This window comes from Humulus lupulus, chromosome 2 (assembly GCF_963169125.1).
Source record: "Humulus lupulus chromosome 2, drHumLupu1.1, whole genome shotgun sequence".
NCBI classification, from domain to species: Eukaryota; Viridiplantae; Streptophyta; class Magnoliopsida; order Rosales; family Cannabaceae; genus Humulus; species Humulus lupulus.
In genome coordinates, this window is record NC_084794.1 from 102,945,603 (window position 1) to 102,956,648 (window position 11,046).

Consider the following 11,046-nt stretch of genomic DNA (forward strand, 5'->3'; position numbering starts at 1 on the left):
TATCAAAGAGGCATGGGAGATAATGGCTTTGCAAGGTTGTCTGTAAGGGCGAGAAGTGAGGTGAGGCGCATGGCCTCGTGAGGTGGGAGGTTGTTGAGGCATCACACTGTATGGTTTGGCGAGACAAGGTGCAAGGCATCGGTGCCTAGGCGTGTATAGCCTCATATAACGAGGCCTCATTGTTGGGATTAGTGTCATTTAAAGCACATGAATTGAATTTTTTTTTATGAAATAAATAATTGAAATGAATTTTAGTGTATTTATTTATTTTTATTATTATTATTATTATTATTATTATTAGAATAATATTATATGCATATCAAAAAATTCACAAATTCATTATTATGACTACAATCTTGTATTGGTACGGGGGATTAAGATTGTAGGGAAAAAATTTAAGTAGTTCGCAATCAAACAAAGTTATATGGAATCTTTGGATTAGCTACTGTAAGTACGGTTCTCTAGTATTATGAATACATGTAATCTAGATCCGGATAATTGATGTAGTAGGACATCTTAGTTATGGTACTTTATATAAAGTTGTTATACATGAACGGGACCTGATATGTTATTAATACTTAATAATAATGTTTGCTTTATGAGTATTAATTTAACATATCAATAAGATGATCATATACAAATTGATCTTAATCATGAAGTTATTATGAACTCCTGTTTATGTCATATGCGTTCTTTGATTCACTCGTTAATATTTGTCAGAACTATTAGGATGAAAACTTTTGTTTTGGGAACTTTTGTAAATAGTTGGGGACATAATATACATATATGGAATCTATACATTTCCAAGAGGAATTGAATAATGGTTCTCTTAAGAGTTGATTTTTGGAACTAAAAGGTTACTGAGCTCAAATTCAAAAATCAGTTTATCAATTAACCTTCACTAGTAAAGTTGATGGTACTTAAGGAAACAAGATATAATTAAAGAGGTTAAACAGTAATTAATTCCTACTTTAATTATGAACCATTAATAGTGGATTGATTGTATGTACTGATTAAAGCGATGAACACTTTTTATATATTTAAAAGTATTCAATAAATAAATGTCTAAAGTTATAAGAGTGCAGTCTCATATTTTTAGTGGAATAATATTGAGATTAATAAATTAAGGTTATTATATTAAAGAGATCTAATTAATAATCTAAATTTATTGGAGCTTGAAATTATAGGTCCATAAGTCCCTGAGATGGCTCTATAAACAATATTCAAGATAAGAGTTAAAATTGAGAAAAATTAGGCAAATTGCATATTTGGAAGAAATTTGTTCTTCATTGTAAAATATGTAATTGAGACAAATTAATTAATTAATATACTAATTTTTTAAATTAATAAATTAATTAATATAACTTTCAAAAATTATTTTTTTAAATAAAATGAGAATTTTCGAAAATGAAACTTAAATAATTAATTTTGAATTAATTAGTTATATTTATTTAAATAATGTGAAAATATAATTAAGATGATTCAAAATTGGTTTGAACTAATTTGAAATTTATTAATTCATTAATCTGATAATGTTAGTCATTATGTTTATATATTTTTTAATAAATAATTATTAAATAAAAGTGGTTAAGACACATATCCCTGAAATAGGGATATGCATGCTAATCACAGTGCAAGCACTGTGATTGGCGTGTGACTCGGTCCAAGACTGGGTCTTGGGTATTTCTTTTATTTATTTATTTAATAATTTGTTTTTAATTTGAATTTTGAATTTAATTAAATATTTTATAAATCTATCTGATAGAAAACTAGTTTTCAAGAAACACACACAAGAGATTCTAAAGATTTTCACAGTGAGAAAAATATATCGTATTATTTTTCTCTATCCCTGAAAACTATCTCAGACCTAATATTCCAAGATCTCATGAGTTGAGTGCATCTTGTGAATAATAATTTTTTCCACCATTACTCTACGTGCCCACACACGTCCTGAGGTGAAGAGATACATCTTGGAAGATCTTGGATTAGATGTTCGTTGGAGTTACTAAAAGATAGCAAGGATTCTTGAGTGTTCTGCAACTTGTAAGTCCTTATCTTTCTCTTTCTCCTTGATTAATGTTTTGCATATTAATGGATCTGTTATTTAAAGATTGTTTACTTTTTTTTTTTAAATCTCTGGGCCCACAACCTCCTGCTTTCCGCTGCACACATGGTAAACAAGTTACCAACACTCCCAACACGCATTTGGGAGAGTAGCGCCTTGCATAGAGAGGCCTCCTTTAGCGTGTCCTAGTGTCTCGGCAGTTTGGGCACGCGAGTGTGTCACGCATCGATGCTCTGATACGTAGCACCTCGCATAGCGAGGCATCTCATCACACGTCTGGGAGTGTAGGGCCACGCACAGCAAGGAATTCCATTGTGTTTACCTGTGTTTGCACCTTTGGGTGCCTAGGCTTGCAGGCGTGCATCACGACACTTAGGCTAGCCAAGCCTTGCACAGCGAGGCCCTTGTCCATATGGACTTCACACACTTTGGCTGGTTGGGCCTTGCTATGCTAGGCCCTTCTTTTCTATTGGCCTCATGTGGAGGCTCTTAGTTAAGTGTTTCTCTGCATAGTGAAACACCCCCATAGAATTGGCCTTCACGTTGAATGTAGACCCCTGTTGTATAGTGGCATGCTCCCGCTTAGCCTTGATGAGGGTGTGTGAGATAATTTACCAATGGGTAAATGTGTGACACTTCAAGGGTGAGCTCTACTTTAGATATGCCTCAGAAAGTTTTATGCATTCATAGAAGGTACTTTGCAAGGGAGAAATTTCCCCATTCATAGTTTCCATTTCGGTCTAGGACCGAAATGCTCAGTTTCTCACCAAAACGCACATTTCACACTTTGGCTAACATTAGCAACATGAAATTTTCTTTTCAAATACATTTATTATTATTATTCAAAATAATATTCATACATAACTCACCAACCCCGTTCTTGGATACTAGTAGGTGCCTGAAACGTAATTGTAGGAATCTGACTTATGACCACTAAGGTACTGGCCTCGATTTCCTTCTAGGTTAGTGTGAAAACTCATGTTGGTACATACTTATCATTTACCTTTGGTTCAACTTCCTTGGTTAGATTTCCCTTGGGGTAGTACTTCATGTAGTGACCCTATTGCCCACAATTGTAACAACTCTTGGTGTAAGCCTTGCACTCTCCCAAGTGCCTCTTGTTAAACTTGCTACAGTTGGTATACTCTTTCTTCTGTCGTGAATGTAAAGGATGATTCTGGAATCCCCAGTTAGGTTTCTTCTCTTACTAGTTACTATTTCCCTGATTCTTAGGACCCTTGCTCTTGTTTTCATTATTCTGTTGCCCAGGTTTGCTAGCTTCCTTTCTCGCAACACTCACATGAGAGCGAGGGTGATGTTTCAAGAAATTCTCGTACACAGGGGCATGTTGAAAAACCAGCTGCTATCCTTCGTTTACTGCTCCCTATGCTGGTGGCCTTCCTACCCTTGGAGCCTGAGCTGTAGCTTGAAGGATTCTGGAAATCTCTTTAGCTTGAGCTAAATTGATTTCCAGCAGTGTTGTCGTGTCCATTCTAGCGTTACTAGCATGAATGAGTAGCATTCTCGTTTCGACGTGCAGATCTTTAAGGATGCATCGCGAATCGCTCGGAGTTCTAGAAACCAAAAAGGTTAATCTACGAATGATAGAAACTACTAAATCTACAAGAATAGACCTAACAATTCAAAACATATAGCATAAAGATAACAATCAACAAAATCTGATACATAAAACCAAGTAAAACAGAAATTTCATTTCATTTCAATATTTAATATCCATACATTGTACAACATCATAAAGGCAACATAAAAAAACATGAAAACAACATAGCGTAACATAGTCTGAAACTGAGACAAAAGTAAAAGCACATACTAACATGAACAGGGACTATGTAACTCCCTACTAATCAAGAACCGTGACACTGTGTGTTTAAAATAGTGCTTAACTCATTAAGCGAGTCATTTAGACTCAAAAGTGTAATTAAAATTAAATAATGGTTTAGGTACTAATTTTTTTTGTCAAAAGGTATACACTTTTCATTAAAACTTAAAATATTTATGAGGGATTCCAAAAAGAGTTTAAACGAAAAGCAGTTACAACCACGGTTACAAAAATAGCTGGCCTAAGCAGAAAAACTAGACTTATACCCTAAGTCCTTCAGAATAACTCCACCGTGGCGACTGAGAAAGCTGAACATGTAAGCGCCACTCCAAAGCCCTCCAACTCATGGCTCGTCCACATTTATCTTGCCCTTACCTACACCATAAAGCACATGTGAGCCAAGGCCTAGCAAGAAACTCCACACGACATAAGAATAAACACATTTAATATAAACAACAATTAGCATGCTTTGCAGTTTATAAACATATTCATTCCAAACATTTAAACCATTACAACGTTTCACAACTTATAAACATGCTTAATTCAAACACATGATTGTCAATCAGCCAACGTTCCACAAGATTGCCAAGAGGCCCTGACGAGCGAGGAAAGTCTCCCGAAACCAAGCTTACGGCTTAGGCCAGGTGATTGGGTACCACTCCCTCAAATTGACCCCCACTTCACGGCCCACATTCAACACGATTGTCGAATATAGATCGTATCAATCATCCAAAGACAAGTAAATGATAATATGCATAACAAACAACCTGCTCTATGTGCATATGGAATTTTTCTTACCTGGATTCCAATAATATCGGCAAAACAACCCAAGTGTGACCTCTTTCAAGCGTCTTTAGTCAAACCTATACCAAATTGATCGAAATCGATTATCACCAAGCATAGAGCATAATCTCGAGTAAGAAATAATCACATATAAACTTGTATTAGGTTCAAGGATTGTAGATCTTTTCACAAGCTTTCTAACAATATAAAGAACGTCCAAATCTGACATCGGGGGTCAAAAGTTATGGTCTAAATACGAAAACCAAAAATCGCGACCTAAAACTGGGTCAGCGCCGAGGCGCCTAAAGAAAACCTATTTTGAGTTGCGGGGCCCTCCCAAAGGGATGCGGCGCCACTGAAGTCAAAGAGCTTTTCGGAGCCTAAATGAGATGCATTTACGTCGCGACACTCACCCACTTGAGCTCCAATGCCACTGAGAAAAAATCCAGAATTTTCTGTGTTTTCTTGCGATTTCTCAACTCAAACCGACCCCAAACTACCCCAACCACATTTTAGCCAATCTTACACCAAATTTGACCCCCCATAACAGCAACATAACCAATATACAACACCAAGATACTATAAAACATCTGAAAAACACCTTAAAATCACAATTCAAAACATTGAGTTTAAAACTCAAGCTTTTACCCCAAAAATATGACAATCAAACTTAAATTCTATAACTTAGCTGCAATTACCCCTTTCCAAATAGTTACAATCCATTTCCTATCATGAATACACCCAAGACTTCAAAAAATTCATCAAGAAAACAAATTTGCACCAAGAACATGAAGAACAAAAAGGGAAAACCTCAACAACTACTTACCTTGTTCTGAATTAAAAAATCCTAGCTCAATTGTAGCCTTGACAGTTACTAAATCCTTCCCTTTGATGCCCAAATCCATCCAAAATCCTCAAAATCCCAAGAAATGGGTCTCTAGCTTGCCCCTAGTGTGTGTCTGTGTTCTTGGTGAGCTCAACTAAAACCAAAAGAGAGAGAGAGATAGAGATAGAGAGAAAGTGTTTGAACGTGAATGAGGGAAACCTTCAACCTTGGTTTTCTTATTTTCCTCTAATTCTATGGCAAAACGACAGTTTTGCCGTTCCCTCAAATACCTCTCTTAACTACTCACAAGGATAGTATAGTCATTTGCCTATAATTCTCACTATACTCAATTTATTTCACTAATCTCCAAATTAATAAACTAATCCACCAAACATAATTATCCCACCAATTTATTTCATTTACTAATTATCCCAAAATAATGAAATTCCCCAAATACCCTTAGGCTCGACCCGAGCCGAGCATTTTTCCTCGTTATGAATTTTCCTCTTAAACCACTCGAACGGATCCATGCATGCAAAAAATCACAAATATATCCACATAATAATGTGGTCTCAAGCACACAGCACATAATACTTACAAATATATCTTTAACAGGACAAAATTATGAAAATTCCCATTTATAACAAAAAGGGTCTTTAAACACATTTAATACACATAAGCATGAATAATCAATCATATATCCATAGTAAATAAATTAATTCACATAATTATCCCACGTGCCCTCCTGGAATGCTAATCAAAGAACTTAATTCTATAAGGAATTTCAGGACGTTACAACTATCCCCTCCTAATAAAAATTCCATCTTCAAAATTTACCTAAACAACTCGGGAGATTGGTCCCGCATATCCGACTCTAGTTGTAACACCCTGGGTAGCCAAGACTGTTACACTGTGTGTTTGTAAAGGTGCAAGACTCACTAACCAAGTCATTTAGTTAAAAACATGTCACTGAAACTATAATTGAACTAGGGTTAAAAGATTTTTGTCATAAAAGATACATTTCATTTAAATAAACATTTCATACATGGGATCCCAAAAGAAATAGAGTTTAAAGGACAGTTTACAAAATTCTAGGATATATACGACTACTAGCCACTCTAAGGGCAAAATAGTCATTTAAGGTTCTCCTGTTCCTGTCCATCCCTCGACTATGGTAGCCGAGTAGCTGACTATGTACATTTTGCCTCTAGAGTTCTCCAAATCAGGGTTGATCCAACTTACCCTTGCCTTTAACTGCACCACGAAGCACCCGTGAGCCAAGGCCCAGCAAGAAAACCATAACATCATAGCACGATCAATATCAATAATCAAATAATTCATTAGGCATAATCATATACTCAGCAGTCCATGGCATTCACATAATCAGTGAACATAATAAGTAAATCCACAGTCTAATATTAAGATATTCAACATATAAAATTCATCAAATTAACATCAATAACCAAGTCATATAATAATCAGGGTCGACACCCTTAGGTCACACCCTCTATTTACCCCACTCACTTCGATCCACTTAAACCGAGCTCAGTGAATATTAAGCTGTCCTCAGCTACCAGTGGCTGAGCCGCGTCCTGTGCGCCAATATTAATTCTGGCACTCTTAGGCCGTTTATTTCATGTTCACATGGCATAATACCATCATACAATAATGAATACTAGTATAGGGAACCCTTAATCCTGACATAGTCACACAATCGGGTGCAGTTTTCTTACCTTTAATTCCAAGTGTTTTGATTACCAGAAATGACCCTTGAGCACGATCCCTTTCCCGAGCCTTAGCGTACACCTCAACTTCTATCTGAGCCACCAAATTGTTACTGAATTAATCCCCAAGATTCCAGCTTAAATCATTGAGTCTCTAGCCCAAATTCCCTTGGTTTCCACAAGTTAGCTTGAGAGAGAGTTGGAGAAAGATACGAGTGAGCAGAGAGAAAGAGGTGGATCGGTTAGGCAGCTTCTACTTATTCCTTTGTTTTGTTTTATCTTACTTAAGTTAATCCCGAGGCTCGGGGTACCAAAAACGTCCCCGAGGGAAAAATGGTAAATCTCCCCAATATTCCATCCTAAACTCTCTAACTTCAAATATATCTCCAACTATTTATTTTCATAACCTCATAACCCAAAAAAATATCTAATACCCAAAATACCCCTTGACTCGCCCTGAGTCAAGTATTGGGTCCCGTTGTGACTTTCCCGCTAACTGGATCCCTAAGATTGCCTCATGTTGCATGCTGCAAATATATCCACATAATAATGTAGTCTTCACAATTATAACATATAATCACATTTATGTCCTCAACAGGCTAAAATTACAAATATGCCCCTTTAAACTAAACAGGGCTTACATGCATACTAATACCCATAAACATGCATTTCATATATCCATATAATCATATAAGCATGCTTATCATAGAATCATGCATTAAATCATTTAAATCACACATAAACCGATTATGCCCTCCCGGCATACTAATCAAGGCCCTTAAGCCTTATTAGTGATTTTTGGGTTGTTATAACTATCCCTTCCTACTGAGAATTTCGTCCTCGAAATTTACTTGAATAACTCGGGATACTGATACCGCATCACTGACTCAAGCACCCAGATCGCCTCCTCGACCCTGCTATTCCTCCATAACACTTTAACCAGAGGAATCGTTGATAAGGTCATTTTTATATTAATATTTTATAAGTTTTTCCATGCTTTGATGGTGTTATGATAACATTTTTTTTTATAGTTTTAACTTAGTTTCGTGAATCTACAACATATTTTCTACATTGCATTTTATGATGTTAAATCTGACATTTTGATGGCTATAAATCATAGGTTGAAAAAAAAGACTCACTGAGATGAGGTTAAAATGAAGTTTTTGAAGCATTCTAGGCTTTCAGGATTGAAATGTTGAAGTGGCGGCAGCATACAAGCTTTCTAAGGTTGAGAAATGAAGAAATTGAAGATAGGTCGCGACCTATAAAATTCAGGCTGCGACCCTTTAATTGGAATTGACGTTTCAGATTTTCTATTCCAGACAGGCTGCTGCCCAGATTTTTCAGGCTGCTGTCTACTATGAAGAAAAGTGAGTTGGGCCGCTGCCCAATTTTTTCAGGGCGCTGCCTGCATGACCAAATTCAGCACATATTTTGTTTTGGGTCGCGACACACATTTTCCAGGCCACGACTTGCGATGCTGTTTTTAGATTTTTAATTATATTTTAAATTTAATTTAAAGGAGACTATAAAAGATTTATTAGGGTTAATTTGAGATAAATTTTTATTACGGTTTAGGAGAGAAAAAGACACAGAAAGGGCTGGAGAGAAGACTGTAAGACTACAACACTATTGTTCATCAATCTAATTTCTTTTCTTCCCTTAATCTCTTTAATCTTAATTATAATTATGTTTGTGATTATGATTACTATTATGGAGTAGGTTCTTTTTAGGTTAAGGGCTAATTCAAAACCCAAGACATGAATTCTTGATTGTTGATAATGAATATTGTGCTTTAATTTCTCTCAATATTAAATTGTTTCTATTTTTCCAATTGAATTTTATGATTTCTTGTTAGGTGGCCAACTAATTAAAATTTTACATTATTCAATTGTCATCTTAGAATTACTACTCACCTAATAGTTTAGGATTCTATGTGTATGTGATAAATTGCAATTGATAGTGATGTCAAAAGAATTGTTGATTGTGATGAAAAATAGAACCTAGGTTAAATGAATTATATGCTTCATTAATTTATTGCCTAGATTAACTTGTCTCCATAGGACTTAATGCTTTATCTAAGTTAAATAGATTGTATGCTTCATAGATTTATTGCTTAGCTAAAAGAGTTAATTATTGACCGCTTCGCCTTGATTACTTATAATAGAGAGACTGCGATAATTGTCTGTTTCAGCGTTATCTGCAGGGTTAATAGTTTAATTGAGAAATTGGAATAATATTTATTATTAGTGATTAGGAATGATTGTTGAGGGTGGAGATTAACCTTTAATTGTTTCTTAATATCGTAATATCAATCTTTATTTGCTTTCTAGTTTATGTTATTTAATTTTGAGTTAAAAATCAAAACCCCCTTCTTTATTAATTTTATCTTTTGAATAATAAATTGAATAGTAGTCCTCGTGGGTTCGACCCTTATTTATCACTATATTGAAATAGTTGGTATAAGGAATTAATAAAATCAATAGTTAAATTTGATACGGCATACGACACCCGTCAAATTTTTTGGCGCCGTTGCCAGGGTCCTCTTCCCATGGGTTGCCCAGTGAGGACCCGAATAAACATTTGAAGGAGTTTCATATTGTCTGTTCTAGTATGAAACCTGCTGCAGTGACGGAAGAACAAATTAAGCTATGAGCTTTTCCTTTCTCCCTGAAGGATGCAGCTAAAGAGTTGTTGTACTATCTTCCACCTGGAAACTGTTGAAACCTGGAATGGTATGAAGACTATGTTCCTGGAACGATATTTTCCAGCACCTAAAGTTGGAAGCATAAGAAAAGAGATCTGCGGCATAAGGAAATATTCAGGGGAGTCATTGTATGAATATTGGGAGAGATTTAAGCGGTTGTGTGCTAGTTGCCCTCATCATCAGATAAGTGAACAACTCCTCATCCAGTACTATTATGAAGGATTACAATCACTGGATAAGAGTATGATTGATGCAGCCAGTGGGGGTGTACTAGTTGATAAGACTCCTACTGCAGCCAGGAGCTTGATTTCTAATATGGCTGCTAACTCACAACAGTTTGGCATTTGCCAAGATCCTACTCCGCCACCCAAATCAGCTAATGAAGTGAGCACCTCTAATGCTAATCAACTTGGTCAACAATTGGCCCAATTAACTAAAGTGGTACAACAACTTGCTTTAGGCCAACAGGTGCGACCATGTGGAATCTGTCAGGTTGTGGGGCATGCTACTGATACTTGCCCTACTTTATTTGAGGGAGAAACTGAGGGTGTTAATGCTGTAGGAAATTTCCCTGGTCAATTACGTCAGATGTACTATGAACCCTTTTCACAAACTTATAATCCTGGCTGGTGTGATCATCCAAATATTTGTTATGGGAATCAACAACAAGTTGCTCCACAGTCTACACCTACGAAACCACCTGGTTTCACTTTGCAACAGCGGTCTCACCAAAATTTTGTACCTAGACCATCACAAGCTTCTCCACCACCAAGTGCCAAACCTTCCACTGAAGATTTAATCAATGTAATTGCTACAAATATGCTTCAGTTTAAGCAAACTACCCATGTGTCCATAAAAATTTTGGAGAATTAGGTGGGACAACTAGCGGCATCATATAACAGGTTGGAAGCTCATCTTTCTAATAAATTTCCTTAATAACCTGAGAGGAATCCCAAGGAGAATGTAAGTGCGCTAACACTGCAAAGTGGTATACAATATGAGCCACCCACACAACCTTCATCGCCAACTCCAGTGCAAAAGCAAGTAGTAGACAACTCCAACCATGATGACCATCAACGCAGAAAAAGCCACATAAACCAA

At 36.1% G+C, this 11,046-nt stretch overlaps 1 non-coding gene across 1 annotated transcript; it reads right to left on the reverse strand.

Moving 5' to 3' along the window:
* Positions 1–10,023: 10,023 nt before the first annotated feature.
* On the reverse strand, positions 10,024–10,130 carry LOC133820235 (small nucleolar RNA R71). Its single transcript, XR_009886660.1, has one exon. It is a non-coding gene; the product is annotated as a small nucleolar RNA R71 (small nucleolar RNA).
* Between the last annotated feature and the right edge of the window lie 916 nt (positions 10,131–11,046).